This window comes from Mauremys reevesii, linkage group 2 (assembly GCF_016161935.1).
Source record: "Mauremys reevesii isolate NIE-2019 linkage group 2, ASM1616193v1, whole genome shotgun sequence".
In the NCBI taxonomy this organism is placed as follows: domain Eukaryota; kingdom Metazoa; phylum Chordata; order Testudines; family Geoemydidae; genus Mauremys; species Mauremys reevesii.
In genome coordinates, this window is record NC_052624.1 from 8,243,481 (window position 1) to 8,267,955 (window position 24,475).

A 24,475-nucleotide genomic window follows, 5' to 3' on the forward strand; every position below is an offset into this window, starting at 1 on the left:
AGTCTTCAGAGGGCCAGATCCTCAGCTGGTGTAAATCTGCATTGTTCCATTGAAACGAATGGCACTCTTGAGTCATGCCAGCTCAGGATCTAGCCCAGAGACACTTTCTGCTACCTGTAGCCCAGTCCACGCTGCTTTTGGTTTCCTAGGAGCTTTTTGTAACAAACTAAAGTAAAACCAGTTTCTTCAGGCCCTTATTTATCTGTTTTTTGGTGTGAATTCAGCTCTGATCAAATTAGCAGACAACACCAAAAATTGGAAGGGGGTAGCCAGTGTGCATGGAAGATAAAACAATCAGCAAGAGGACCTGAGATCCAAACAGGGGTTCCTTCAGGATTCGGGACTAAAATCTGATCCCTGGGGGTAGGAAGTTATCTGCACGGATACACAATGTAACCAAGAGGGAGCAGCCATTGTCCTGAAAGAGAGTCTATTATTTGATACAGCACTTGTAGATGCCAGTGAGGATTGGTTTCCCAGTGTGCTAGGATTGCACACACGCATTCACTAGGATGACAGTCAGTTTTTCTCCATAACACCAAACAAATACTGCTTTTTCCACATAACTTGCACCCGAGAGCTGCTGCAGGAGAATTGTGGAGGCCGGGGATTGTGAGGTGCCCAGTGCGTCCCTTTAAGATCATGTGTCTGTTGGAACCCAGGAAGTTTGCACGGCCAATAGTGACGTTTAGTGCAAGAAATGCTGGGGGTACACAAGCTGTTAGCTGCTCGAGCTCTGCTAATAACATTAATAACCTGCACCTGTGTGTGTGCACACATCTGGATATGTCTTGAGAGGATTTCTGCCTTAGGGACTGGTCCACAGCATGAAACAGACAGAGAATCTCTGCTCTCTCTCTATCTGTCCTAGAGCTGTGTACTGGCACCCAGCCCCATAGTACCTGTGTCCCTGACCCATTGTATTGTCCCACACTGAGTTGCAAAAAGCATCACAAATTTTAAACAGCTTGGGAAGGGCTGACTGGTTTCCTCCACCCCACATCCCTCTTCCTTTTGCCTTATAAATGTTCATTCATGAAAAAATTCCCATAGTGTTGAAAGGGGGGAAAACTGGCCTCCACTGATGTTCTGGCTTCATTTCCGCGCTCAGGCCATGGTATGACCATGGTTGGATCTCCGTTTTTAATCTTTGTTTTCACAGCTGGATTTTTTTTTTCTTTTCTGCTTTTTATTACAGCTCATTCTCCGGAATGGCTTGTTTTAGCGCGGTGTATGCGCTCGTGTTTCCATGCTTGAACCAAAAATCCTGCCAGATTCCAGCTAGGCAGAAGAAGAGGTTGAAACTTGTCTGAGGAAGGATGAACTGGGAAGCCAGTGAGTAAAAATAAAAACTCACGGCACAAGCAGCGATTTGAAAGGCCCCGCAGTTGTAAAAAACAAATAGAAAAATAATGCCCCCGTGGTGATGACAGAAACAGATCTGTGCCTTTTGCGTTCAAGGAAGCCTTGGCACTCACAGGGATTCTTCCCAGTGGTAATTGATTATGATTGGGTCGAATCCTGAAGTCTTTATTAAATGGGCAGTCAGCCCCTACTTCAGCAAAATGCTATTAAAGTCGGTGGGAGTTTGGCCGAGTAAAGGCAGAGTAAGAGAGGAAGGGTGGTCATGTCGGGAAGGTGCCTGCAGCAGATTCAGGAGACCTGGATTCTATTCCTGCCTCTGCCACATACTCTGTTTGACCTTGGGCAAGTCATTTAATCTCCCCGTGCCTCGCCTGTAAAATAAGGCTAAAAATATTCTGTTATATAACTCTCTTGGCTAGTTAGCTAGATAGTTAACTCTTCAGGGCAGGGCTGTCTCTTTGGGGCGAGGGTGTAGTGCGTAGCACAGCGGGGCCTTGATCTCTGAGGCCTCCAGGTAAAGAACAATCAAGATTTGGACTCCATTGACTTCAGTAAGTGTTTGGCCTCAGTGAAGCCCTTCAGGATTTATAGGCATAATGTTATTATTAATGGATTTCCTTCATATAGCCCCATTGATTTGCATGGCACTTGAGAAACCCAGAGGAGGCAATTCCCTGCCCCCAAGAATTTACAGTCTAAGATTCGTAGACTCATTGACTTTAAAGCCAGAAGGGACCACTGTGATCATCTAGTCTGACCTCCTGCATAACACAGGACCTAGGATTCCCATGAACTAATTCCTGCTTCAAGGGTAGTACCTGCAGTTGAACTAGAACATCTCTTAGAAAAACATCCACTCTTGATCTGAAGACTTACAATGATGGGGAATCCACCAAAACCCTTGGTGAGCTGTCCCAATGGTTAATTACCTTCGCTGTTTAAAATGTGTGCCTTATTTCCAGTCTGAATATTTCAAGCTTCAACTTCCAGCCATTGGTTCTCGCTATACCATTGTTTGCTCAATTAGAGAGCCCTCTGTTACTGTTTTGCTCTTCTCTGTGTCACCTAGGCATGCTGATTTCAAAAACGTCTTTCTTTAGTACCTGCTATTTAACATCCTCCTTAGTTACTGTTTGGAATGGAAAATATTTTCTCATCAGTGTATGATATAACTACACCATCTGGCTTTCCCCAAATACAAAACAGATATTTTTATTGAACATTTCTGCCTTTTCTGCATTATTATTGATAGTTCTACCATTTCCAGCTGGTACTTGACAAGTATCATTATTAGGATTCCCTTTTTTCCTGATATGTCTAAAACATTGGTTCCCAAACTGGGGAGGGCGCCCCCCTGGGGGGGCATGAAGAAATTCCAAGGGGGATGCGAGGCTGCCCAGCCCTTGAGCTCCTGGCCGGGAAGGCTAGCCCCCGGCCCCTCCCCTTCTGTCCACCCTCCCCTATAGTTATGCTGCCGTGCGGGCAGCTTGCACCCGCCCACCTCCCAGGCTTTCCAATAAGCCAGTCCTGCTGCTCTGAACGGCCTGGTAAGGGGAAGCAGGGGAGGGGGGATTGGCTAAGGGGCAGGAGGTCCCGGGGGGGGTCAGTCAGGGGACAGGGAGTGGTTGGATTTGATGGAGGTTCTGGGGGTGGTGGTCAGGAGACAGGGAGCAGCGGGGGTTGGATAGGCGTGGGAGTCCCAGGGGGCCTGTCTGGGGCAGGGGTGTGGATAGGGGTCGGGGCAGTCAGGGAGCAGGGGCGGGGCAGGGGTCCTGGGAGGAGGCAGTCAGGGGACAAGGAACAGGGTGGGGTTGGATAGGGGGTCGAGTCCTGGGAGGGGGCGGTCAGGGGACAAGGTTCAGAGGGGTGGATAGGGAGTGGGGTCCCTAGAGGGGGCGGTCAGAGGACAAGGATCGGGGAGGTTGGATGATGGTAAAGGAGAGGTGGGGGGCGTGAGAGTTTCTCAACAATTAAAAAGGGGGCGTGATGCCAAAAAGCTGGGGAACCACTGATCTAAAACAACACCTTCACCTCTCCCCGCCCACAATAAAATCCCACACTTCTTTCAATTGTCCTTAACTCTGCTGGCTATGGAGTTCTCCTAGTGTCCTTTTGCATTCCTTATCAATTTTCTACAATGTCTAGCTTCTAATTTGTATTCATTGCTATCAACATCCCTCTTTTCACATTTGTTTTTTATATATCTATTTATAGCTGCTTTCTCTTCCCCTCTTAGCCCAGCTATTTTTTTTTAACCAGTGTAGCATTCTTTCTCAGTTGTGGGGTTGTGACTTTCTGGGCATTTAGTAAAACGTTATTAAATAATTCCCAGTAAAATCAGTCACATTTTTCTGTTTAAATTCTGTCTCCCATATGATCTGATTCCTAATGGTTTTGTGAAATTGGTCCTTATAAAGCACCAAGTGCTTATATTACGGTTTGGACTGTATTCTGTTTACACATAACAAAACGCATAAGGGCTTTATCCAATGGGCAGACTTCCATTTGATTTCAGTAGGGGGCAGGGGCAGGGGCAGGCCCTAAGTTACGCAAGACCAAAAAAACCTACAAGGCACAGAACAAGGGACGCTTGTAGAGAGATTCCTGGTGGAAGAGAAGGTAGGAAGAAGTTCCTGGAAGAGAAGGAGGGATCTCTCTAGGTTCTTACATTGGTATTCATCGTTGGTTGTACCTGATGGGGATGGACTGATATGAACTGAGTAATGGGAGAGGAAGACCACCTTTGCAGCAGAATTTTTGATACATTTTCAGGAGGAACTTTACAGAGCATATAATGTTCAGTATCTTCCTTGGTGATAGAACTGATCAGAAAATGGAAATGTAATTCCATGGGAATTTTCAAAACTGTTTCCATTTCACATGGTTCAAATTGGACCCATCTGTTATGAAAGTTTCACAATTTATCAATTAAAAATTTTTAGTGTAATCATGCTTGAATTCATTTTTAAACATTTGCATTATCCATAAATGAAAACTGCATTCAAAATCATTATTGAGCAGTCTTCATATACCAAAATCCACCCTTTCACTCAACAAAAACATTCAATACCTATTTCAAAGACAATTTAGATGAAATTTTCAATTTTGAAATGTCAACAAAACTTTTGCAAAAACTGGGAAATGTCAAATATGTCAACAATTTTTTGTGAAAAATTCCATTTTTGAAAAAAGGCCTTTTTCCATCGGGGAAAAAAATATTTGCGTGAGGCAATGTTGACCAAGCCTACTTAGGATATTTGCCATGGGTAAAGAAGCCTACCGTGCACAGCACATTGTGAGGAGGGGGAACGTTGACCAGTATACCCAGCCAAGCCTTGTTTGAAAACTGCCTTGCAAATTACAATGTCCATGCAAAGCAGACAGGCCCTCGACTTCCACGTGTCATCTGCAAAACTCTCCACAGAGTAAACTAACTCTCTGAGAGCTAATCTGTCTCTCTACCAGAGGAATTGGATGACCTGATTTCAATCTGTCTTGGAAAGATGAACCTACCCTGCTGAAATCTGCACCAGTATCGATGTTCCAAAGGTGATTGTTGCACTTATCTAGGCCAATCAATATGACCACAGGGATGGGGTGTGGTAGGGTCCATTCCCACCTGTGACAGTGAGGTACTGTGCAACCTCTTTGCATCCATATCCCCACCTGTAAAGCAGGCCTTGATACTTACCCACCTTTTAGAAAGCGCTTTAAGATCTGCTGATGAAAAGTTCTATAGCCATGTGCTGATTTTTATTGCATCTCTCCTTGGTGCTGGGAATCAATAGCTTCCTGATGTGAGGTGTGATGCAAAAAAAAAAAAAAATGCGTAAGCCCTGACCTGAGAGCAGCCAACCTATCCAGTGTCAGAGGGGTTAGTATCCATCTATGTAAACACTCTCAGGAAGCCGGCTGTTCATTTTCTACAGCGGTCTGCTCTCTCCTTCAAATCAGACTTGCCATCCAGCCGTTAACAAATGTACTGAGTGACAGCACAGCTTTCACCAACGCCGCTCCTCTCGTTGATTGGAAGGGGAAGGTATCGTACCTTGTCAGGGCTGATGTGCATGTAATTGTCTGTCTGTGCATAAAGAGAGAGGGGTGTGTGTGTGTGCGTGTGTATCTATATATAATATAGGCTATTTAAATATTTAGTAGCAAAAGCTACACAAGAATGCTAAATCTCGGTTAAAAGAACAGGATTACTTGTGGCACCTTAGAGACAACCTTAGCCCACGAAAGCTTATGCTCAAATAAATTCGTTAGTCTCTAAGGTGCCACAAGTACTCCTGTTCTTTTTGCAGATACAGACTAACACAGCTGCTACTCTGAAATCTTGGTTAATGTATTAAAATAAAGCTGCCTGAAGAAACTCATGAAGATCAAGCAGGGATTCTGGCCAGCAGGATAAGGAACAGCATGTAGTAATGTTTCCTTTTATTTTAATTTTTAGTTGTTTGTAGATTTAAGAGCAGTCGGCAAGAGCACATTCAACCCATTTGTTTCCTCGTTTATCACATTCTGGTTTTCTTTTTCCTCCATTCAGGCCTTATTAGTAGTGGAAAAACAAGCCACGAAGTTGGATTTAAGCATCTGGCAATTTCGTGTTGGCTGTTGCCTTTGTGTCTCTGGCATCTTTATTTAGCTGGTTTGGGACTCCTGAAATATGATGTCTGGTGTTCACCATTGTCAACTTGCAGGTTCTTCTGCATAGGCTCTTCTTTGCTTTCTGCCTTTCCCCGCCACACTGGCCTTTCTGAAATCAGGCTTACATTAGCGGCTTTGATCATTATGTGCACTGATGTCCATATGTTGTTGCCGCTGCTAATAGTAATTAAGAATTGTCTCTTGGGATCAGACTATAATGTAAGCCTATAGAACCAGACAATAATAATTAGATAAATCATGATGCTGGATAGTAGTCTTTTCTCCCTGCCTTCCCCCACCCACCATTGTTCTGTCCCTGTCTCTGAACCAGTTGGCTGTTGCACTGTACCCCAGAGGTGGCCACGTTTCCGGGGTACTCTGTGAAATGAAGTGCTTGATTCTGCAATCAGCCAAAACTCCCATTGGCTTCAGTGGGCATTTTGCCAGAGCGAGGACTGCAGGATTGGGTCCTTAGCGTGAGAAATACACAGCAGTCAAAATGCTGACGTCTTTTCTGAAGCCAAGGCTTTCGAAAGCAGGTGCCTAAATATGGCCTGAGGGGTGGAATTTTTAAAAGCATCTAAGTGAGTTGGGAGCACAAGTCTCATTGAAAATTAATAGGATTTTGGCTCCTAGGTCACTTAGGCACTTCTGAAAATCCCGCCCAGGAGTCTACTTGTAGGCACCTGAGTAAATGGCCTGATTTCTAAAGTGCCAACCACCCAGCCGCTGACACTGGGGTCACGGGGTGCTCAGCACTTCTGAAACTCGGGCCACTTATTCAGGAGCCTGAATATGGATGTTGGAGCCTAACTCTAGGTTCCTGTTTTTGCAAGTCTTGCCTAAGTTTCCATTTGGTCCTTGTTCAAGTGAAATTGCCATTGACGTCAGTGAGCGTTCTGCTTGGGGCAACGGCTGAATGAAGATGTCAAGGTTGGATGCTGTCGGGGTAAATCGGTTGTCATTTAGTTACTCCATCTTCCCGCCTCCTCGTCTGTAGCTGGCTGGATTTAAGAGGGGAGCTAAATGGAAGAAGATGGTTTGAAAAGGAACCAGAGACTGTATCAGCAGGAGCTTCCTCTTGTTCCTCCTTTATCTGCTCTTTACATCTCTTTTCAAACAGAGCGAGGCATCTGAGCTAAACACACCCGGCTTTTAACAAAACAGTCCCTTGAAATATGCATTTCTTTGTGTGAGGCACTGATCCTGTTCACTGAAGGTCCCATGCAGGCATGGACTTTATAGTAGCTAAAAAGTCTCCCTGGTGTGCCAGACGTTAGGAAAGTTTCATCATATTAAGGCCAGTACAAGCAAACCGGCACAGGGCATCTCGGACTCCCATCACCACCCCGGAAATGCACAGACCTCGCCCATCTGGAAGCTGGTCTGTGCTGATTTGCAGGGGATTTTCCCATTGGAAATTTTTCCTGTCCCTCTGTGGAAAAAAAGACTAAAATCTTGATTCCAGATTCTCATATTGCCCCCTCCCACTGCACAGCCCACAACTGGGGGCAAGGAAATCTCTGTGAGGTTCCCCTCATGGAGGGCCCTATTCGCTATGCCGTGTGCTGTGTGATGGGTGCCATCTTAGCGGATACCGGGGATTAAAGCAGGGACTTCCAGAGCTTAAAACATAAGCTGCCATAGCTGGAGCTAGAGCCAAGGCTCTGCAGGTGGGGCTGTAATCGACCCATATCCCCATCGGCAGCAGGTATAATAGGCCAAGGAAGGCTCAGCACTGTTTACTTATTATGCACCAGGCAGGTTCCAAGGCGGCTGAGGAGCTGATATCTGCTACTCAGCTTCCCAGGCTCATCAGTCGTCTCCCTGGACTCCAGGGAGCTGACTGGTGAACCCAGGAAGTCGAGTAGCAGATACCGGCTCCTCAGCTGCCCCGGAACCTGCATGGCGCATATAAAAAGCTCAGCATTCTTCTGCCGGCTAGCTGGGGGAGGCGTGCTGTCATCCAGCGTGGCTCAGGCCAGCCTGGGGCCGGCATTGCTTGGGCTGCTGGGGCTGGGTTGGCTGCTCAGACCGAGGCAGCTCGGAGTGCTGGAGCCAGCCCAGGCCAGGGTTGCTCGGGCTGAGTGGCTGGGGCTGGTCCGGGGCTCGGGTCGGTCGACTGGAGTGGCTCAGGTCAGGCTCAAGGCAGCTGAGGCCAGCCCTGCTTGGGCCAGTCCTGGGCCAGGGCCGCTCTGGCCGGCCTGGGGCTGGGGCTGCTTGGGCCGGCCTGGGGCTCCTCTGGAGGCAAGGGGGAGCAGTGTTGGGTTCCGATGGGCCCGATGCTTCTGTGGCGGGGAGTGGGAAAAAGGGGCCTCAGGGTTCCTCCGTGGAGGAGTTCGGTTGGGCCTCGTGCGGAAGGGGTGGGACCAGAGGGCTAGCCTTCCCGAAGGCAGTGTCCACCCTCTGTGGATAGGGCAAAGTGGGGCCTTGTAACGCACGCTCATCTGTGGCTTATAGTCATTTAGTCAGGGCAGCAAGCAGTAGGCCTGGAGTTGTCCCCACATCACTCCATCAGGGAGCTGGGGTTCCCCCGCGACCTGAGTAATAGGCTGTGTGATCCACCCCCAAATCTCTGAGATCCCTCAGTGTCTACGGGAGGCCAGGGGTACCTGTGCAGAGGCCCCCTGCCTCCACACTGGCTCTGTGGTCCCAGTTTCACCACCCCTGGTATCACGGCTGTAGTGATGCAACCCTACCAAGGGTTCCCTGTGGGGTCCCCCTTAAAGGGCAGGGGACCATAAGAAAGGGAGTTCAGCCTCCGGCTGTATCACCTCCTACAGGGCTAATGGGGTGGGGAATGATGTGCATCTGGGCCTCTGTCCCCTGCATGACTAGACCTTGCCACTTCCTGTGCCTGGCTGTCAGCCACGCAAGGGCCCTCTGCCTCTGGGGTGAGGAGGACGGTGCTGTGTAGGCAGCAGAAACCTCCCTTTGCGAGGGGTAGTCCGTGCCCAGCCAGAATCCTGTCTCCCACATACAGACCCAAAGGGCGGGGCCAGGACCAGCAGAGTCAGTGGGAGTTGTTCATCCACAGCTGAGGAAAGAGCATGGACCTTATCTGTGAAGTCCCTCTTGAATTCTTCTTGTTTGTTTGTGCATTGTGGTAGCACCAGGAGACTACAACCCCACTGTGCTGGGAGCTGCTCAGACACAGGCCAGAGAGACCAAAAGAGCTTAGTTAGCTTGATTGCAACCATGGATTTTGCAGGTGCCTAAAGTTAGATCAGGTCTAAACACACAGAGCTGCACACCAGTGTATTAACTAAAGGTGTGATGTTAAACTGCCTGAGTTTGTGTGTGATGAGGATGGTCCTGTTTTCTCGACCTTTAATCATTTTTGTTGCTCTTCTAGAAAACATGACCTATGAGGAAAGATTGAAGAAATTGGGTTTGTTTGGTCCGGAGAAGAGAAGACTGAGAGGGGACATGAAAGCAGTTTTCAAGTACATAAAAGGGAATCATTTTTCTCTTTAACCTCTGAGGATAGGACAAGAAGCAATGGGCTTAAATTGCAGCAAGGGAGGTTTATGTTGAGCATTAGGAAAAACTTCCTAACTGTCAGAGTGGTTAAGCACTGGAATAAATTGCCCAGGGAGGTTCTGGAATCTTCATCATTGAGACTTTTAAGAGCAGGTTGGACAAACACCTGTCAGGGATGGTCTAGATAATACTTAGTTCTGCCATGAGTGCAGAGGACCAGACTAGATGACCTCTCGAGGTCCCTTCCAGTTCTACGAGTCTATGCCGTGGTTTAGTTAAACCCTGTGTGAATTAACTTATATTGGTTTAAAACTGGCTGTGTCAGTTTAGCTCTCTCTGGTCCATCAGTTTAACAAAATCAGTTTAACATCGCACTGTTAGCTGGTGCAACTGGTGTGTGTAGACCGGTGTTTTGTTGTGACCATCCAGCTGCTTTAATCCATCTGTTGTTGAGAGACAATGTGCATAATGCCTGTGTCATCACCACTGCTCCTCTTATTAGATCCACTGCAAGAGTAAACTCCCTCCCTCACTCCCTTGGAATCGCTAGATCTCCCAGTCCTGGAACAGAGTTTTCCATACCATAGCAAGGCATATATGTGTTCCCAGGCATATGAAAACAGAATAGGATTGGGATTGGAAGGGAGAGGGAGGTGTTTGGAGCTATTCAATTGCCTGGATTATACTGAGCTGTACTCCTGTTGGAGGGTTACCTTGGCTGTATCTTGAAATTAGAGTGTCCAAAGCATGTGGGTGAGGGGCCATATACAAATGTCTTGTATAAATCCAAATAAACGAACATCGGCTCTGATTACTGGTCTACCCAGACCAGCGGCCAATGCCTGCTTCTGAGGAAGGTTGTGGGGAAACCCATAATACATCTGGCCAGCATTGCAATCCTGTACATAACCGATCCTTACCAATTCCCCTTACATCCTGACACACGAGATCTGGGCCAAATGTAGATCATACCATTTATGCAAAGTCATCAAGGTGTCCTTGGTTTTGGTTCTCGGTCTTACTGGTTTGTTGGTTCCCCTCTGACACTGTGAATAGGTTCATCATACATTTTCCCATCACCATTCTGATGATCTAGTCTGACCTCTTGCATAACACTGACCACAGAACCTCACCCAGCGATTCCCACATCAAGCCCATAGCTTGTGGTTGAACTTCATATCTTTCCATCCCTTTGCTCTCCGTCTTTTTGTTTCTGCTCCATTTTCTTGGTGCTCGTCCAATCTTCTGCTCCATGTGTCAGAGCTGGCCATTTGCAGGTGTTAGAAAAACACCTTTGTGGAGCAGCCAGGGGTCTGGCTCTTCACAATGCCGCGTGACCTTTCAATGTTCCCAATTCTTTCCCATGCCCTTCGATCTTCTCCTCTGCCTTCCTTTGTGTTAATGTGACTCTGCCATATTTACTGCTACACTGGGAGCGGAGCATGGACCAGCAGCAGCAGGAGGTGTGCAGCAAACACATCTTACATGATCCCTGTTGTTGGGCATCCACTTCCTTTGATTTTGTATGAAGTTCAGGAAGGTCTGCGGCAATTCAGGCTCTGGACTCACTTCATAGAAGCATTCTTTAAAAACGCCAGCGCTGGGAAAACTGAATGGAAATGTTATTATTTCCTGTTATGAGGGTTCAGGGAGCCATGGTGGGTTGTTCAGGAGGAACCAAGGTCAGCCCTAATTTCAGGGACTACACCAAAGTGCTTGGGAGGGGCAGAATATCTCTGTTTTTTTTTCTCTTTCCTTCTTTGGCTGCCTCAGAAAAAGGAAGCAAATTGAAAAGCAACTAATTACTTAATTTGGCCTTTGCCTCTCTCTGTCTTTACTGTGCTTTCTTTGGAGTGGGAACAGACAAAGAGAGAAATGGAGTGAAGAATTATGCTGTACTGCCAGAGGCAATGACCCTTGGGGAATATCCTCCCTATGTCGCCTGTGTGCACAAAGTTCCCTCTTACGGGACCTCAGAATTTCATGTCTCTCACCTGGAGACCAGTTTTCATTAACTTTGATTAAACTAGCCATTATCATTATCATTAGAGACTAGAGCTGATCAGAGGATTGTCAATGGATCGGTTTTCTGTCAGAAACTACGGTTTTGTCTAAATTGAAACATTTCATGGGAGTGTAATGATTTGGATGAAATTATTGATAGGAAAAAGGCTAAATGAATCATTTTGACTACCCTTGTTTTGATAATGTTGAAAGGTTTCATTTTGACTTTATCATTTTGGTTAATTGTGTATAGGCTGTTAATATTATAAATATACTCTCTATATGTTACATTGACAATATTTAATAGTTCTTGTTTTGGCATTATATAAGCTAAATGTTTTAATTGGTTCTGAACTGAAGTTTTTCAGAATTTTCATTCGGTGGGAAATTTAGAAATTCCAGCTTTTCATTCTGATTCTGAACGAACCAAATGGAGACATGTTGGAATCTCCTGCAGAACGGAAATTCCATTTTCCAGCCAGCTCTAACAGAGACACAAGGTTCTGATCCTGATTGGAACTTGCCCAGAGCTCAGGGAATCCAGATCTAGGGCCCATGTCTTCAGAGTGCTTTTGGATGCTCAACTTGATACACCTTTAAAGGGCCTGGTTTTCAGACACGTGCCCCTTTTGTGTGTTCTCCAGCTGGCAACCCAAAATCCCGAGTCACTTATGAAAATTTTTGGGTCCAGGATCTTTGGTTGGGCCCTTTAAAGAACCAGTGGCCAATTACAGAGTTCTGATCTGAGTACAACTTTCCTCAGTTTCATCTAAAGAGTACTGATGGGTGCAAGGTAGAGACTTGAAAACAACAAATGATGTGGTGTTGACTGGTGCTGTGCAGATATGGGAGTTTGATTTGGGCCCTCTCTGTAGTTAAAATGAGGTAATTGCTCTACTCTCTTCCTCTCTTGTACTCTGAAAAGATATCATGAGAAAGTGGATCCCAAAATGGGGTAAACTTTTATGTTGTGGCTTTTTAAAATTCAGATGGTCTTGAAGTTTTGACTAAGGACTTTGAATCGTGTTCTCTTAGCATGAATCCCGATTATCCCAGAGCCTTGAAGAACATCCAGACATTTGGATAATGGGTAGTTTAGATAACTGGGAACTGCAGCTGTGCACCACCGGCCTGAAATTAAGCTCTTGCATTGCATGCAGGGGCGGCTCCAGGCCCCAGCACCCCAAGCACGTGCAAGCCACTGGGGGCGCTCTGCCGGTCGCCGCGAGGGTGGCAGGCAGGCTGCCTTTGGCGGCATGCCTGCGGAGGGTCCGCTGGTCCCATGGCTTCGGCGGACCTCCTGCAGGCGTGCCTCTGCAGGCAAGCCACCGAAGGCAGCCTACCTGCTGTGCTTGGGGCGGCAAAATGCCTAGAGCCGCCCCTGATTGAATGGGATCCTATCATCATGGAGGACATAACCAACATCCTGTTAATCTGGAGTTTCAGTTAATTGGGTTTCATTCATTGTCAGTGCAGGAACGGTGCCCCCAAAGTTAAACTATGCAAAATGCTGCTGTGGTTCCAAGACTCTCCCCTGTGGGTCTGATTCATTGCCCAATAAATCATCCCTGGGGTAGGTACGAAGGGTGAGGAATACATGGCATCCAGAGAGGTTGCTGCTCTAATAATAATAATGATTTGCATTTCCAAGGCACCTTTCATCAGTGGCTATCAAAGCACATTACTAGGGCCCTACCAAATTCACAGTCCATTTTCGTCAATGTCACGGTCATAGGATTTTAAAATTAGTCAGTTTCACTGTTTCAGATGTTCACATCTGAAATTTCAGTGTTGTAACCGTGGGGGTTCTGACCCAAAGGGAGCCATGGGGGTGGGGGGTCTCAAAGCTGTTGGGTGTGGGTGTCACAGGATTGCCACCGTCACTTCCGCGCTGCCTTCAGAGCTGGGCTGAACGCAGCAGCCATGGAGCTTCCTGCAGCCAATTAGGTACCCAGAGCTGGCTCTGATGTCCCCCCAAGAGCAGCCATGTAGGAGAAGAGGACGTCCCATCCCTCCCCAGCCCGGGATTAGCAGCTGGAGCCTAGTGCGTGGTAGGAGCCTCCAGCTGGGATACCCCCAGCCCTGCCTCTTCCCCTGCCCTCCAATAGCTAGATTCCACAGGGAAGATTTCACGGTCCATGATGTATTTTTCATGGCTGTGAATTTGGTAGGGCCCTACACATTACTGACATGAATGAACTAGCACTCACCATGAGGTGGGTATGTATCATTATCAGAGATGGCCAGAGCCAAATTCCCAGCACCGTCCACTTTGGAGAAGTCTGGATTCACACCATCCCTTTGCATCTTTCATTATTATCCCCACCAGAAGGGAAATGTTACCTTTTCTAAGAGCCTCACACTCCCTTGAGGGATGGTCGCCAACGCTAAAGGAATTCCTAAGTGAAGCATTTTTGTAAAATGGCACGTTCCCTGCCCTTTCATCTTCTGGCTTTAAGGCCAAACCCAGTGGTGTCTCACCCAAACGGCCACAAAATCAAGAGTTTTCCAAGCAGTCAAAGAGAATCATTACTTAAGGCTGCGTCAGTCTTTCCTATTACTCAGACTGACCGACTGTGCAGTATTAGCATAAACAAACGGCCCCAAATGTTATGGCTGTTTCCTAGGGCTTGTATCGCAGTCTCTTGGTTGGTTTGGAGCTGACGCACAGGTTTTCTGTGTGTCCCAGGCAGCCCCGAATCCCCGAGGGGCATCCTAACTTCCCTCCAGCAGCACCTGTTCAGCAGGATGAGGAGCAGTGTGAACTGCCCTAGCATGATACCGTCTATTTGTACATAGCAAACCCCATTGCAAAGCCCTGGGGAGACAGAGTGGGACGTAAGCTAGAGAGAACGCTGAGCGGGGAGATTGAAAGTGAGGGGCAGGCTTGAGGCTAAAGCCCTGTGTGACATTCAGAAATTCAGGACAGCACCTCCAAACGCCAGCCCTCTTGTGCTGTCATCAGATGGAGGATCTCCCGCATGGCAAAGTACAGTCATCTCTGTAGGCCAGATCCCCCTGCAGGATATAGCGTCCCAGCGAGAGGCAGCAGTGACGGTGCTCTCTGTGAGCAGGGGCGGTGCTGTGATGACGGCAGTGACGAGATCTCAGAGCGGGCTAGAACCTCTCTAAGGCCACCTACTACCTCCTCTTACCCACGCGTGAAGTGATTGATTATCCCTCACTGCAAAGGCAGCGGGAAAGCCCTGTTCAGGGCCTCTCCATGTTCTGCAAACTGTTTGGTTTAGCGGATGGTTGCTTTGGGGTTTGAATGAGTTCAGTGCTAGTAGAAGGTGTCGGATTTGCAGGCCTGGAGGCTGCTGTCTTCTGTTTATCTACAGAAGACAAGGTGGGTGAGGTAATATCTTTTATTGGCCCAGCGTCTGCTGGTGAGAGAGACCAGCTTTCAAGCCACACAGAGCTCTGCCTCAGCTTCTCTCTCTCCCCAACAGAAGTTGGGCCAATAAAAGATATTACCTCACCCACCTTGTCTCTCTAAGATCCTGGGACCAGCATGGCTACACCTCATCTCTACAGTTGAAGTACAGCAGCAATGCAAGTTTTGGTGCACTGCTCCTCCAGTCCACTTCCACCCTGGGATGGATGGACCACAGCTAGAAACAAGAGAATCATTCAGTCTCTAGTCACTGCTGAGACAGCCAGCAAAGGCTGATAACTGAGACACATACCACTGAACAGTCCTCAGATAACCATGATTTTTGGTTATTTTCAGCTTGGGCTGGATTCAAACCAGTACGATAGAGATAGAAGGCTCTGTAACCCATCACCAATCCCCTAAGCTAGTCAGGTCCCCTTTGGTGTGTCACTATTACTATTCATGTGTGTTGCACACATGGCACAGCGGCTCCGTTGTGCTAGGCACTGCACATACTACTCCTGGGGGAATTCTGCACTAAAACATTAAAAATCCTGTGCACAATATTTTAAAATTCTGCATATTTTAATTGTCGAAATAACACAATATAATCCCGCCAGTTTCAATTATTTTGGTGATTTATTTCAAAATACCTGTCACTAAGTATGTCTGTAACAAAACGGACAACCAAAGAGATTCAGGAAATGTTTTTTGACAAATAGATTCCTTACTAGGTGTATTAATACGAACTTTGAGTAAGAATTCATTTAAACGCCAATACAGAGAAGTATTTCCAGCAGCCGTGCAACGGCTTGGGGAGAGTCAAGGAAAGGAGGAGCTGAGGGAGAGGGAAGTAATTGCTGGAAGGAGTCTGGCAGTGAACCTGGAGGATTGCTGGGTGTGTGGGCAGGGCCGCCCAGAGGGGGGGACAAGAGAGGCAATTTGCCCCAGGCCCCGGGCCCCATAGGGGCCCCCACGAGAGTTTTTCGGGGCCCCTGGAGCAGGGTCCTTCACTCGCTCCGGGGGGCCCAGAAAACTCTTGCGGGGCCTGGCCCAGGAGCTTCTTCCGCTCCCGGTCTTTGCCGGCGGGGGGTCCTTCCGCTCCGGGGCAGAAGGATCCCCCACTGGCGAATTACCGCCAAAGCGGGACCCGCCGCCGAAGTTCAGCTCGGTCTTCGGCGGTAATTCGGCGGCGGGGGGCCCTTCCTTTCCGGGACCCGCCGCCGAAGTGCCCCGAAGACCCGCGGTGGGGGGCTCCCGCCGCCGAATTACCACCGAAGACCGGGCTGCGCTTCGGCAGCGGGTCCCGCTTTGGCGGTAATTCGGAGGCGGGGGGGGCCCCGCCGCGGGTCTTTGGGGCACTTCAGCGGCAGGTCCCGGAACGGAAGGGCCCCACGCCGCCGAAGACCCCAGGCCCCCGGAATCCTCTGGGCGGCCCCGTGTGTGGGGGAGAAATATGGATTGGGGGATTTGTTTTTTTGAGGGGGGGATTGTTAGGGAGTTGAGGAGCCTCCCCTCATGCAGACCCTGACCCCTAGCCTTCCCATTCAGACAGACACATCTGCCCCTGTCCCCATGTGTCCCTGTGCCACCCTCCCCGGTCCCCATGCACCTCCTCCACCAATCCAGCTACTGGCACAGGTGGGGTGGGCATCGGTGGAGCCATACTGCTGGCGCTTTGGGGTTCTCTTCTTTTAATTCCACAGCGTGAACCCTTTAGCACCCTCACTCAGACTGTGTATGTCCTGCTGGGAGAAGACTTCTGTGTATAAACTCTTCCTGACAGCTTAATGCGCCGTAGCTAAACATTGTTTATCCAGGGAGGCTTCTGAGCTTTCCCTACAATATACGTTTAGCTGTGTGCCAGACAAAATCTTTGCAAAGTGTTTTGGTTCATTATCCCTTGATAGGGATTTTTGTTCCATAGGCAATACCTTGGACTCCAGAGTCTTAGCAGCGATAGCAGCAATTGATCTCATGGATATTGTTCATGGGCTTGAAGGCTGCAGGCTAGTGCTCCTCAGAAATACCCAGATCACTGGCAAAATAAATGACTGAGGCCCCAGGCCTGCAATGGGGCGGACTCCTGCACCTACCCTGAGTCCCAAGGACTTCAGGGGACTGCTGCACAGAGCCACTTGCACAATCCGGACCTAAGGGGCCGATCCTGTGAGTCGCAAGCACCTCCTGAGTGGTGCTGAGTGCCCTGCGCTTGCATTGAGGTGGTTGATAGGAAGTCAATGGGAGTTAACAGCTCTCAGCACCTTGCAAGGAACCTGTAAGCACCTGGCAGGATATTGGCTGTGATGGAAAACATCTTGCTCTATTGCTGTGTTAGCCGTGACTGGAGTCTCCTCTGGAGCAGACCTGTGAATGCTTCCAGGTTGTTTAAATGCCCTGCAAGGTGTTCCTAGTTGTTGAACCCTCTTTAAAATGTTCTTTCCCCATATAAACCCCTGGGTCTGTGACGGCTGTGCAGTCTGTGATGCTGAGCTGGGCGGGGGCAGTCACTGAAACAGCCATTTTCTTGAGTTTGAAAGGACCTCTGTGCCAAGCAGTTGTTCTGGGGCTACAAACCCATTTGCATTTAGCTCCTTGCATGAAAGCTCTCTGCTGTCAAGTGCAGATGCAACAATGCTAAGCTGTTTATTAAATAGATGCTTTCTGAGTTCAAACAGCTTTAAAGTGAGAATGATTAAGTCCATCTACACTAGGCAGCTTCTTAACGGAGGGTTTTATCATTTAGATAGGATGGTAGAGATGCTACCTCTCATAATAATGTAGCAAAAGCATTAAATATATAAATCCAGATTCCCAAATGCTCTGAGATTCACTTAGCCCCTCCCACCTCACCATACACACACTATCAGGGGCCTATTACAGCTCCTTGTTTCCCAAAGTGCATCTGTGCCAGCCGTGGCTCTGGGGTAGACTAGAGCAGCCTAGGGGCTGCTCTGATTTACACCAGCTGGTGATTGTCCCCAAAGGACCTTTTCCCAGCTGGGAGCTAACACACTGTACTCCAGCCACACCACTTCCTGCCCCCAACATACCAATTTTGCCAGGTCTGTGTCTGAGTGGTGTCAGAGACAAGCTGTGTTGGTGCCACAAATTACCCCAAGTCAGCCGGCCAGATCCAACTGTTCCTGGCCCCTTTGCACTGCATGACTGGCACAAAGTGGCAGAAAGTAAGTAGAGAATCTGGCTCTTAATGGCACTTGCAGGAGACTTTCACGTTGGATTTGACAACACAAGGCCCAGTTATACAAGTGAAGGTCCAGGCCCTTGGGAAGGGAAGACAGTCACTGCTAAGGCAGAAAAGTTCCTTTCCACTGTCACAGATTAAAACGGCTCCCCTCTTCTGAAGCTGGGTACCCCGAAGAAGCCTGCCATCAAGATGGGGCAGGGTCATGATTGTCATCCCAAGCATATGCTTTGGATGGAGCTAAGACATGGCGACGTTACTGTCTCTACACTAGGCTTTTTGGCCAACATTTCCCGCCATTGCTATCGCTGGTGCAGCTTCCACTGCTGGGAGTGCTAGAGCAACCAAGGCTAGAGGCAGCCAGTGGTGTTTTAACCATCACGTCACCTAGCCCTGCTCAGAGCAGGTCTACGCAGCACTTAACATACCCAGTGGCCGCCGGCACCTTGTCTACGTTAGCACTTGCTGTCACTACCACGGAAACTGCCCACGCCTGCTAAACTCCCCAGCTACACAGAATGACACCATGGAGTGGAATCCTTTTCCCTGGATGCTCCCTGCAGCCTGCCCTCCTGCCCCGTGCCGCAGATGCCAATTCCGGTGGCATCGTGCCTTCCCACCTGCAAAGGGAGCAAGAATTTGACCTAATTTTGTGTCAATCAGCTGCTTTAGCAACATCTGCACACGTTGGTCTGCTCCAGAACTGGTTGCAGGACTGTCTATTAAACACTGAGTGCCAATGCATTGTATAACCTTCTTCACAAACGTGATTGCAGCTTGTAGTGGTGTCTTTGGATGATCCAGTTCATAACACAGTATTTATATTTTATAGCAAGGAATTGTGATCATCGGTGACAATAAAATTGTCCACACGGCAGAGCCGAACCCAGACTAACACCTCACTTTGCTTAAACAACCTGGGCCTGATTCTGATCTCGTACACACTAGTCTAAATCTATTGATGTCAATGGGAATTACTCTGCATTTACACCGGTGTGACTAGGCGCCCTTTATGGTTGTTCACTATGAGTGAGCATTTGAGGTTATGTGGCAAACTGGCAAATGCAAGAAAACTTGTGCCAGCAGCAGGGCCCAGTGGGGGCCAGTTAGGTAACAGCGAGATGGTATCTTGTTCTGTCTAAATAGCTTTGTCCCGAGGCAGCGGTCAGAGAGCACATCAAGTTCCTTTTAAAATCCAGGAACTTGTTTGGGACACTTCTTTATTTTTCCCTTCCAAATTCCAAACGTTCCTGCTAGAGGCTTTGCTTGCCAAGTTTAACTCCAGTGCAAATTTCTGTAGGTGAACTACAGACTAATGGAAAAATCATGACAACTTTTATTACAGTGGCAGTTGCCAACAGAAGGAAGTGAAGTAAAATCAACCAGAGAGTTACACCAGGCCCGTCTCTGTCCCTACACCAATGTAAATCAGCGTCACTTCATTGAAGTCAGTGGAGCTGCACCGATTGATACCAACTGAGAGTCTGGCCCGTCAGCAGAGCTCTTTCCCATCAGCATAGAGCGTCTTCACCAGACACGCTGTATGTGTAGACATGGCCTTAGTGGGGGAGGGAGGAGTTGCCTAATTTAACATACGCCTCTTTTCCAACTACTTAGTAGTTGCTTTTTCCACGACCCATCTCTCCTCCAGACCCCAGACAGGTAAGTCATACCAGCTCTGATTCAGTTAGACTCTGTAGGTTATCACTTTACACTCACTGCTGAGCATATGTTGCCATGGCCTGAATGCCGAGAAGTCCTTAATACAAAACCTCCTTCAAATCTTATGCAGCAAACAAAAAGCTTTTCTTTATTATGTTGCCACAACAACATATTTCCCCCTCCTGATGTAATCATTAATAGAGACACGTAAACGAGCTCATGAGATCTGACGAGATTACAAGTTTGGTTGACAAAGGTAACTGCGTAGATGTAATATACTTAGGCTTTTGTAAGGTGTTTGACTTTAGTACCGCATGACATTCTGATTAAAAAGTAGCACGGTACAATATCAATAGACCACATGTTAAATGGTTTAAAACCAGTCTCAAAAAGTAGTTGTCAATAGGGAATAATCCCTTAATGGGGTGTTTCTAGTGTGGTTCCACAGGGATTGGCGCTACGCCTGATGCTAGTCAACATTGTCGCCAGCAAGCTGGAAGTAAAGATAAAATGACTGATGACAAAATTTGAGAATGACACAAGGGTTGGCAGAGTGGTAAATGATGAGGACAGGGCAGTTGTACAGAGAGCGATCCGGATCAGTCGGTAAGCTGGGCCAAAGTGCATTTTAATAAAACCTAACGCAAGTTTCACCCATCTAGGAATGAGGAATGCAGGCCAGACCTACAGAATGGGGGGCTGTATCCTGGAAAGCAGGGACTCTGAAAAGGACTTACGGGTCGTAGTAGACAAGCAACTGAATATGAGTTCCCAGGACCATGCTGTGGCAAAAGGCTAATGTGATCCTTGGGCCTGGTCTACACTATGGGGGGAGGAGGATCGATCTAAGATACGCAACTTCAGCTACGAGAATAGCATAGCTGAAGACGACGTATCTTAGATGACTTTCCTCACGGAGCAGGATCGACGGCCGCGGCTCCTCCGTCAACTCCGCTTCTGCTTCTCACCCTGGTGGAGTTCCGGAGTAGACGGGAGCGCGTTTGGGGATCGATTTATCGCATCTAGGCGAGATGCAATAAATCAATCCCTGATAGATCGATCGCTACCCACCGATCCAGTGGGTAGTGTGGACGTACCCTTGGATGCAGGGGGGCTGGAACAATTTGTATAGTGCTGAGAGCCATTGAACCAAACTGTAAACCCTGTATGTGATGGGAACCACTTCAAGCCAGAGGATATGGTAGCACCCCTAGTTCCAGCATCTATGCTTGGATGTATAAGGCAGGGAGTCGTGAGTAGGGGCAGGGTAGTGATTTTGCCTGTGTGCAGGGCATTGGACAGACCAATACTAGGATAACGCGTACAGTTCTGGTGTCCACAGTTTGTAAATGATATTTTAAAAACTGGAGCTACAAGAGCCAAAAAAAGGTCTTACAATGAGAGACTTAAGGAGCTCAATCTGTTTCTTATGAATCAGAAGGTGGAGAGTTGAATTAATTAGTGTATAAATACCTTCAAAGAGAAAATACTGGGCACTAAAGGGTTTTTTAATCTAGCAGACAAGGCAGAATAAGAACCAATGGCTGGAATTTAAAACTGGACAAATTCAAAGGCGAAATTAGGCACAGATTGTTAACCACTGGAAGAAAGTACCAAGGGAAGTGGTGGATGTTCCATCTCTTGATGTCTTCACATCAAGACTGGATGCCTCTCTGGAAGATACCAAACAGAAGCTATGGGGCTCAATGCAAGCATAACAAGGTGAAATTCTGTGGCCTGTCATATGCAAGAGGTCAGACTAGAAGACCCAATAGTCCAGGGGTGGGCAAACCTTTTGGCCTGAGGGCCACGTCGGGGTATGGAAATTGTATGGCGGGCCATGAATGCTTACGAAATTAGGGGTAGAGGTGCGGGAGGGGGTGAGAGCTCTGGCTGGGGGTGTAGGCGCTGGGGTGGGGCCAGAAATAAGGAGTTCAGGGTGCGGGAGAGGGCTCCGGGTTGGAGTGTGGGGGTGGGGTGAGGGCTCTGGGATGGGGATGAGGAGTTTGGAGTACAAGAGGGGGCTCTGGGCTGGGATCGAGGGGTTCAGAGGGCAGGAGGGGGATCAGGGCTATGGCAGGGGATTGGGGCCTGGGGAGGGCTCAGGGGTGCAGGCTCCAGGCAGCACTTAACGCAAGCAGCTCCTGGAAGCATGTCCCCCCTCCGGCTCTAAGGTGTGGCCAGGCGGCTCTGCTTGCTGCCCTGGCCACAGGCACCACCCCTGCAGCTCCCATTGGCCAGGAACTGCAGCGCACAGAGCCACCTGGCCACTCTTCCACGTACGACATAGGAGCCGGAGGGGGGTCATGCTGGCTGCTTCCTGGGAGCCACGCAGAGCGGGACAAGCCTCCAACCCCACTCCCTGGCTGGAGCGCCGGAGCAGGGCAAACCCCCAACCCTGCTCCCCAGCAGGAGCTGAGGCCAGATTAAATGATCTGAAGGGCTGGATATGGCCCGCGGCCCGTAGTTTGCCTTGCGATAGTCCCTTCTGGCCTCAAACTCTATGAATCATGCATACCCCTTTGTGTTTGCATGAGAAGCAGTTCTCGAGACAATAAGGATACTGCCAGGAAGAGATGAGTTCAGGAAAAGTAGGAAGTATTTCAAGGAAGATACTGCAATTCCCTAAAGCACGTGTTTACGTCTGAAGAAAATCTCTGTTTAAAAGCCATTTTTAGAACAGTGGTGCCTCCAATAAATAGCTGTAGTTTCCTGAGTTCAGCTAAGGCACTGCATGTCCGCAGTTTCAAAGAGGGAATATGGCTGTAGTCCGACTAGCCCAATATGTGCTTGATTTATTTACGTTCACCACGTACAAAGAGTCAGAGCTGTGATATTGTTATTACTCTTTCTATTCCAGAACCTCCTAGAAGCATCATTGTGCTAGGCCCTGTATGCCACAGTATCATAGAATTGTCGGGCTGGAAGGGACCTCAAGAACTCATTAAGTCCAGCCCCTAGGACCAAGTAAACCTAGACCATTCCTGCCTGGTGTTTGTCCAACCTGTCTTTAAAAACCTCCAGTGATGGGGATCCCACAGTCTGTCTTGGCGGCCTGTTCTGGAGCTTAACTAACGTTAGAGTTTGAAAGTTTTTCCTAATATCCAACCTAAACCTTCCTTGCTGCAGATTAATCCAATTACTTCTTGTCCCACCATCAGTGAACATGGAGAACAATTGAACCTCAGCCCTTAACATATTTGCTCAGCCTCCTTTTCTCTAGACCTAAATGTCCTTTTTTAAAATCTTTCCTCATAGGTCAGGTTTTCTAAACCTTTGATAATTTTTGTTGCTCCTCTCTGGACTCTCTCCAGTTTGTCCACAAAGTGTGACACCCCAAACTGGACACAGGACTGCAGCCCAGGCCTCCCTAGGGTTGAGTAGAGCAGGACAATTACCTCCCATCTTACATACGACACCCCTATTAGTACACCTCAGAACATTAGCCCTTTTTTGCACCTGGAGGGGACAGTAGCAGCCTCTGTGCAAAACATTTGCTCTGCCAAGGGAGTCTTCCAAAGAGAATGTTATGATAAAACCACCATTTTCGCTTGACTCTCTTATCCATCCCCCAAGCTTGGGGCCTGAGTGCTTGCTGACCTGAGTCAGGCTGTGTGTGGACAGAAGGGAAGCTTGGGCTCAAACCTGAGTCAGAGGTTGGGCTTAGTGTAGACATACCTGTAAAGGCCAGTGATAGAATAAAATACCTGTCAGGAAATTTCTAATCCGAGGCAATTTTTTTCCTTTTGTCTCAATTGTCTGAATTCAAGAATACCTGTTCCACTGCCATAACATTCCACTGTCACCTAAGCCTTGGTCAAAAATAAATTAAAACAAACCTTCACACTTGAGTTTTTCATATTTCATTTTGATTTTGTGAAACTGATCCAGTCCCCCGCACCCAAAAAAAAAAAACCGGTGAAACTTTATGGATTTCATTTGATAAGTAGGATTGTTATTTGAGTGAAGATTTGATGAAAGGGTCCTTAACACATGTAATCGGAATGAATGAAAATCCAGAAGGAGAAGATTATAAAAATTAATATATTTTTCTAATGTGAACTATGTCATATAGAGATTCATAGACTTTTCAGGCCAGAATGGATTATTATGATCATTATTCTGACCTCTAGTGTAATACCAGGACATAGAATTAGATTTATTCTTCTCTAGAGAATAGTAATTGAAATACTATTAGTGTTTCATTGGAGTTCTATAGAGGACTACAAAATCATGAATGGTGTAGAGAAAGTGAATAGGGAAGTGTTACCTACCCTTTCACATAGAACACGAACCAGGGATCACCCAATTAAATTAATAGGCAGCAAATTTAAAACAAATGTAAGGAAATACTTCTTCATACAACGCACAGTCAACCTGTGAAACTCATTGCCAGGGGATGGTGCGAAAGCCAAATGTATAACAGGGCTAATAAAGAACTGGGTAAGTTCATGGAGGATAGGTCCATCAATGGCTATTAGCCAAGATGGTCAGGGAGTCAACCCCATGCTAGAAAAGCGATGCCTTGTGGCATCAGGTCTGCTTTGTTTTGTGTTTGCTTTCCGCTTTGCACGAAAGAAGACACACACTGTTCACAGCAGTATGTATATTTCTGGCATCCTCTGTTTTTATCTCTGGATATAAGCAGAAAAGCGCTGGTGTCCGCAAGACCCGTTGCTTTTGGTGATATGAATTGAGTGAAAGCGGAATGGCTTGATTTGTCTATTGCCTTG

General features: G+C 47.8%; 1 protein-coding gene across 9 annotated transcripts in view; it reads left to right on the forward strand.

The window, feature by feature from the left end:
* Nucleotides 1-24,475, forward strand: part of GJC2 (gap junction protein gamma 2) — a 123,055-nt gene that overhangs the window by 75,709 nt on the left and 22,871 nt on the right. For 2 of the 9 annotated variants that reach the window (XM_039527627.1, XM_039527630.1), the window contains one exon: nt 1,199-1,335. The exons of the other annotated variants lie outside the window; for them this stretch is intronic. The gene's annotated coding sequence lies outside the window, so the exon portion shown is untranslated. The remainder of the gene's footprint in view (nt 1-1,198; nt 1,336-24,475) is intronic. 9 annotated transcript variants of the gene reach the window in all.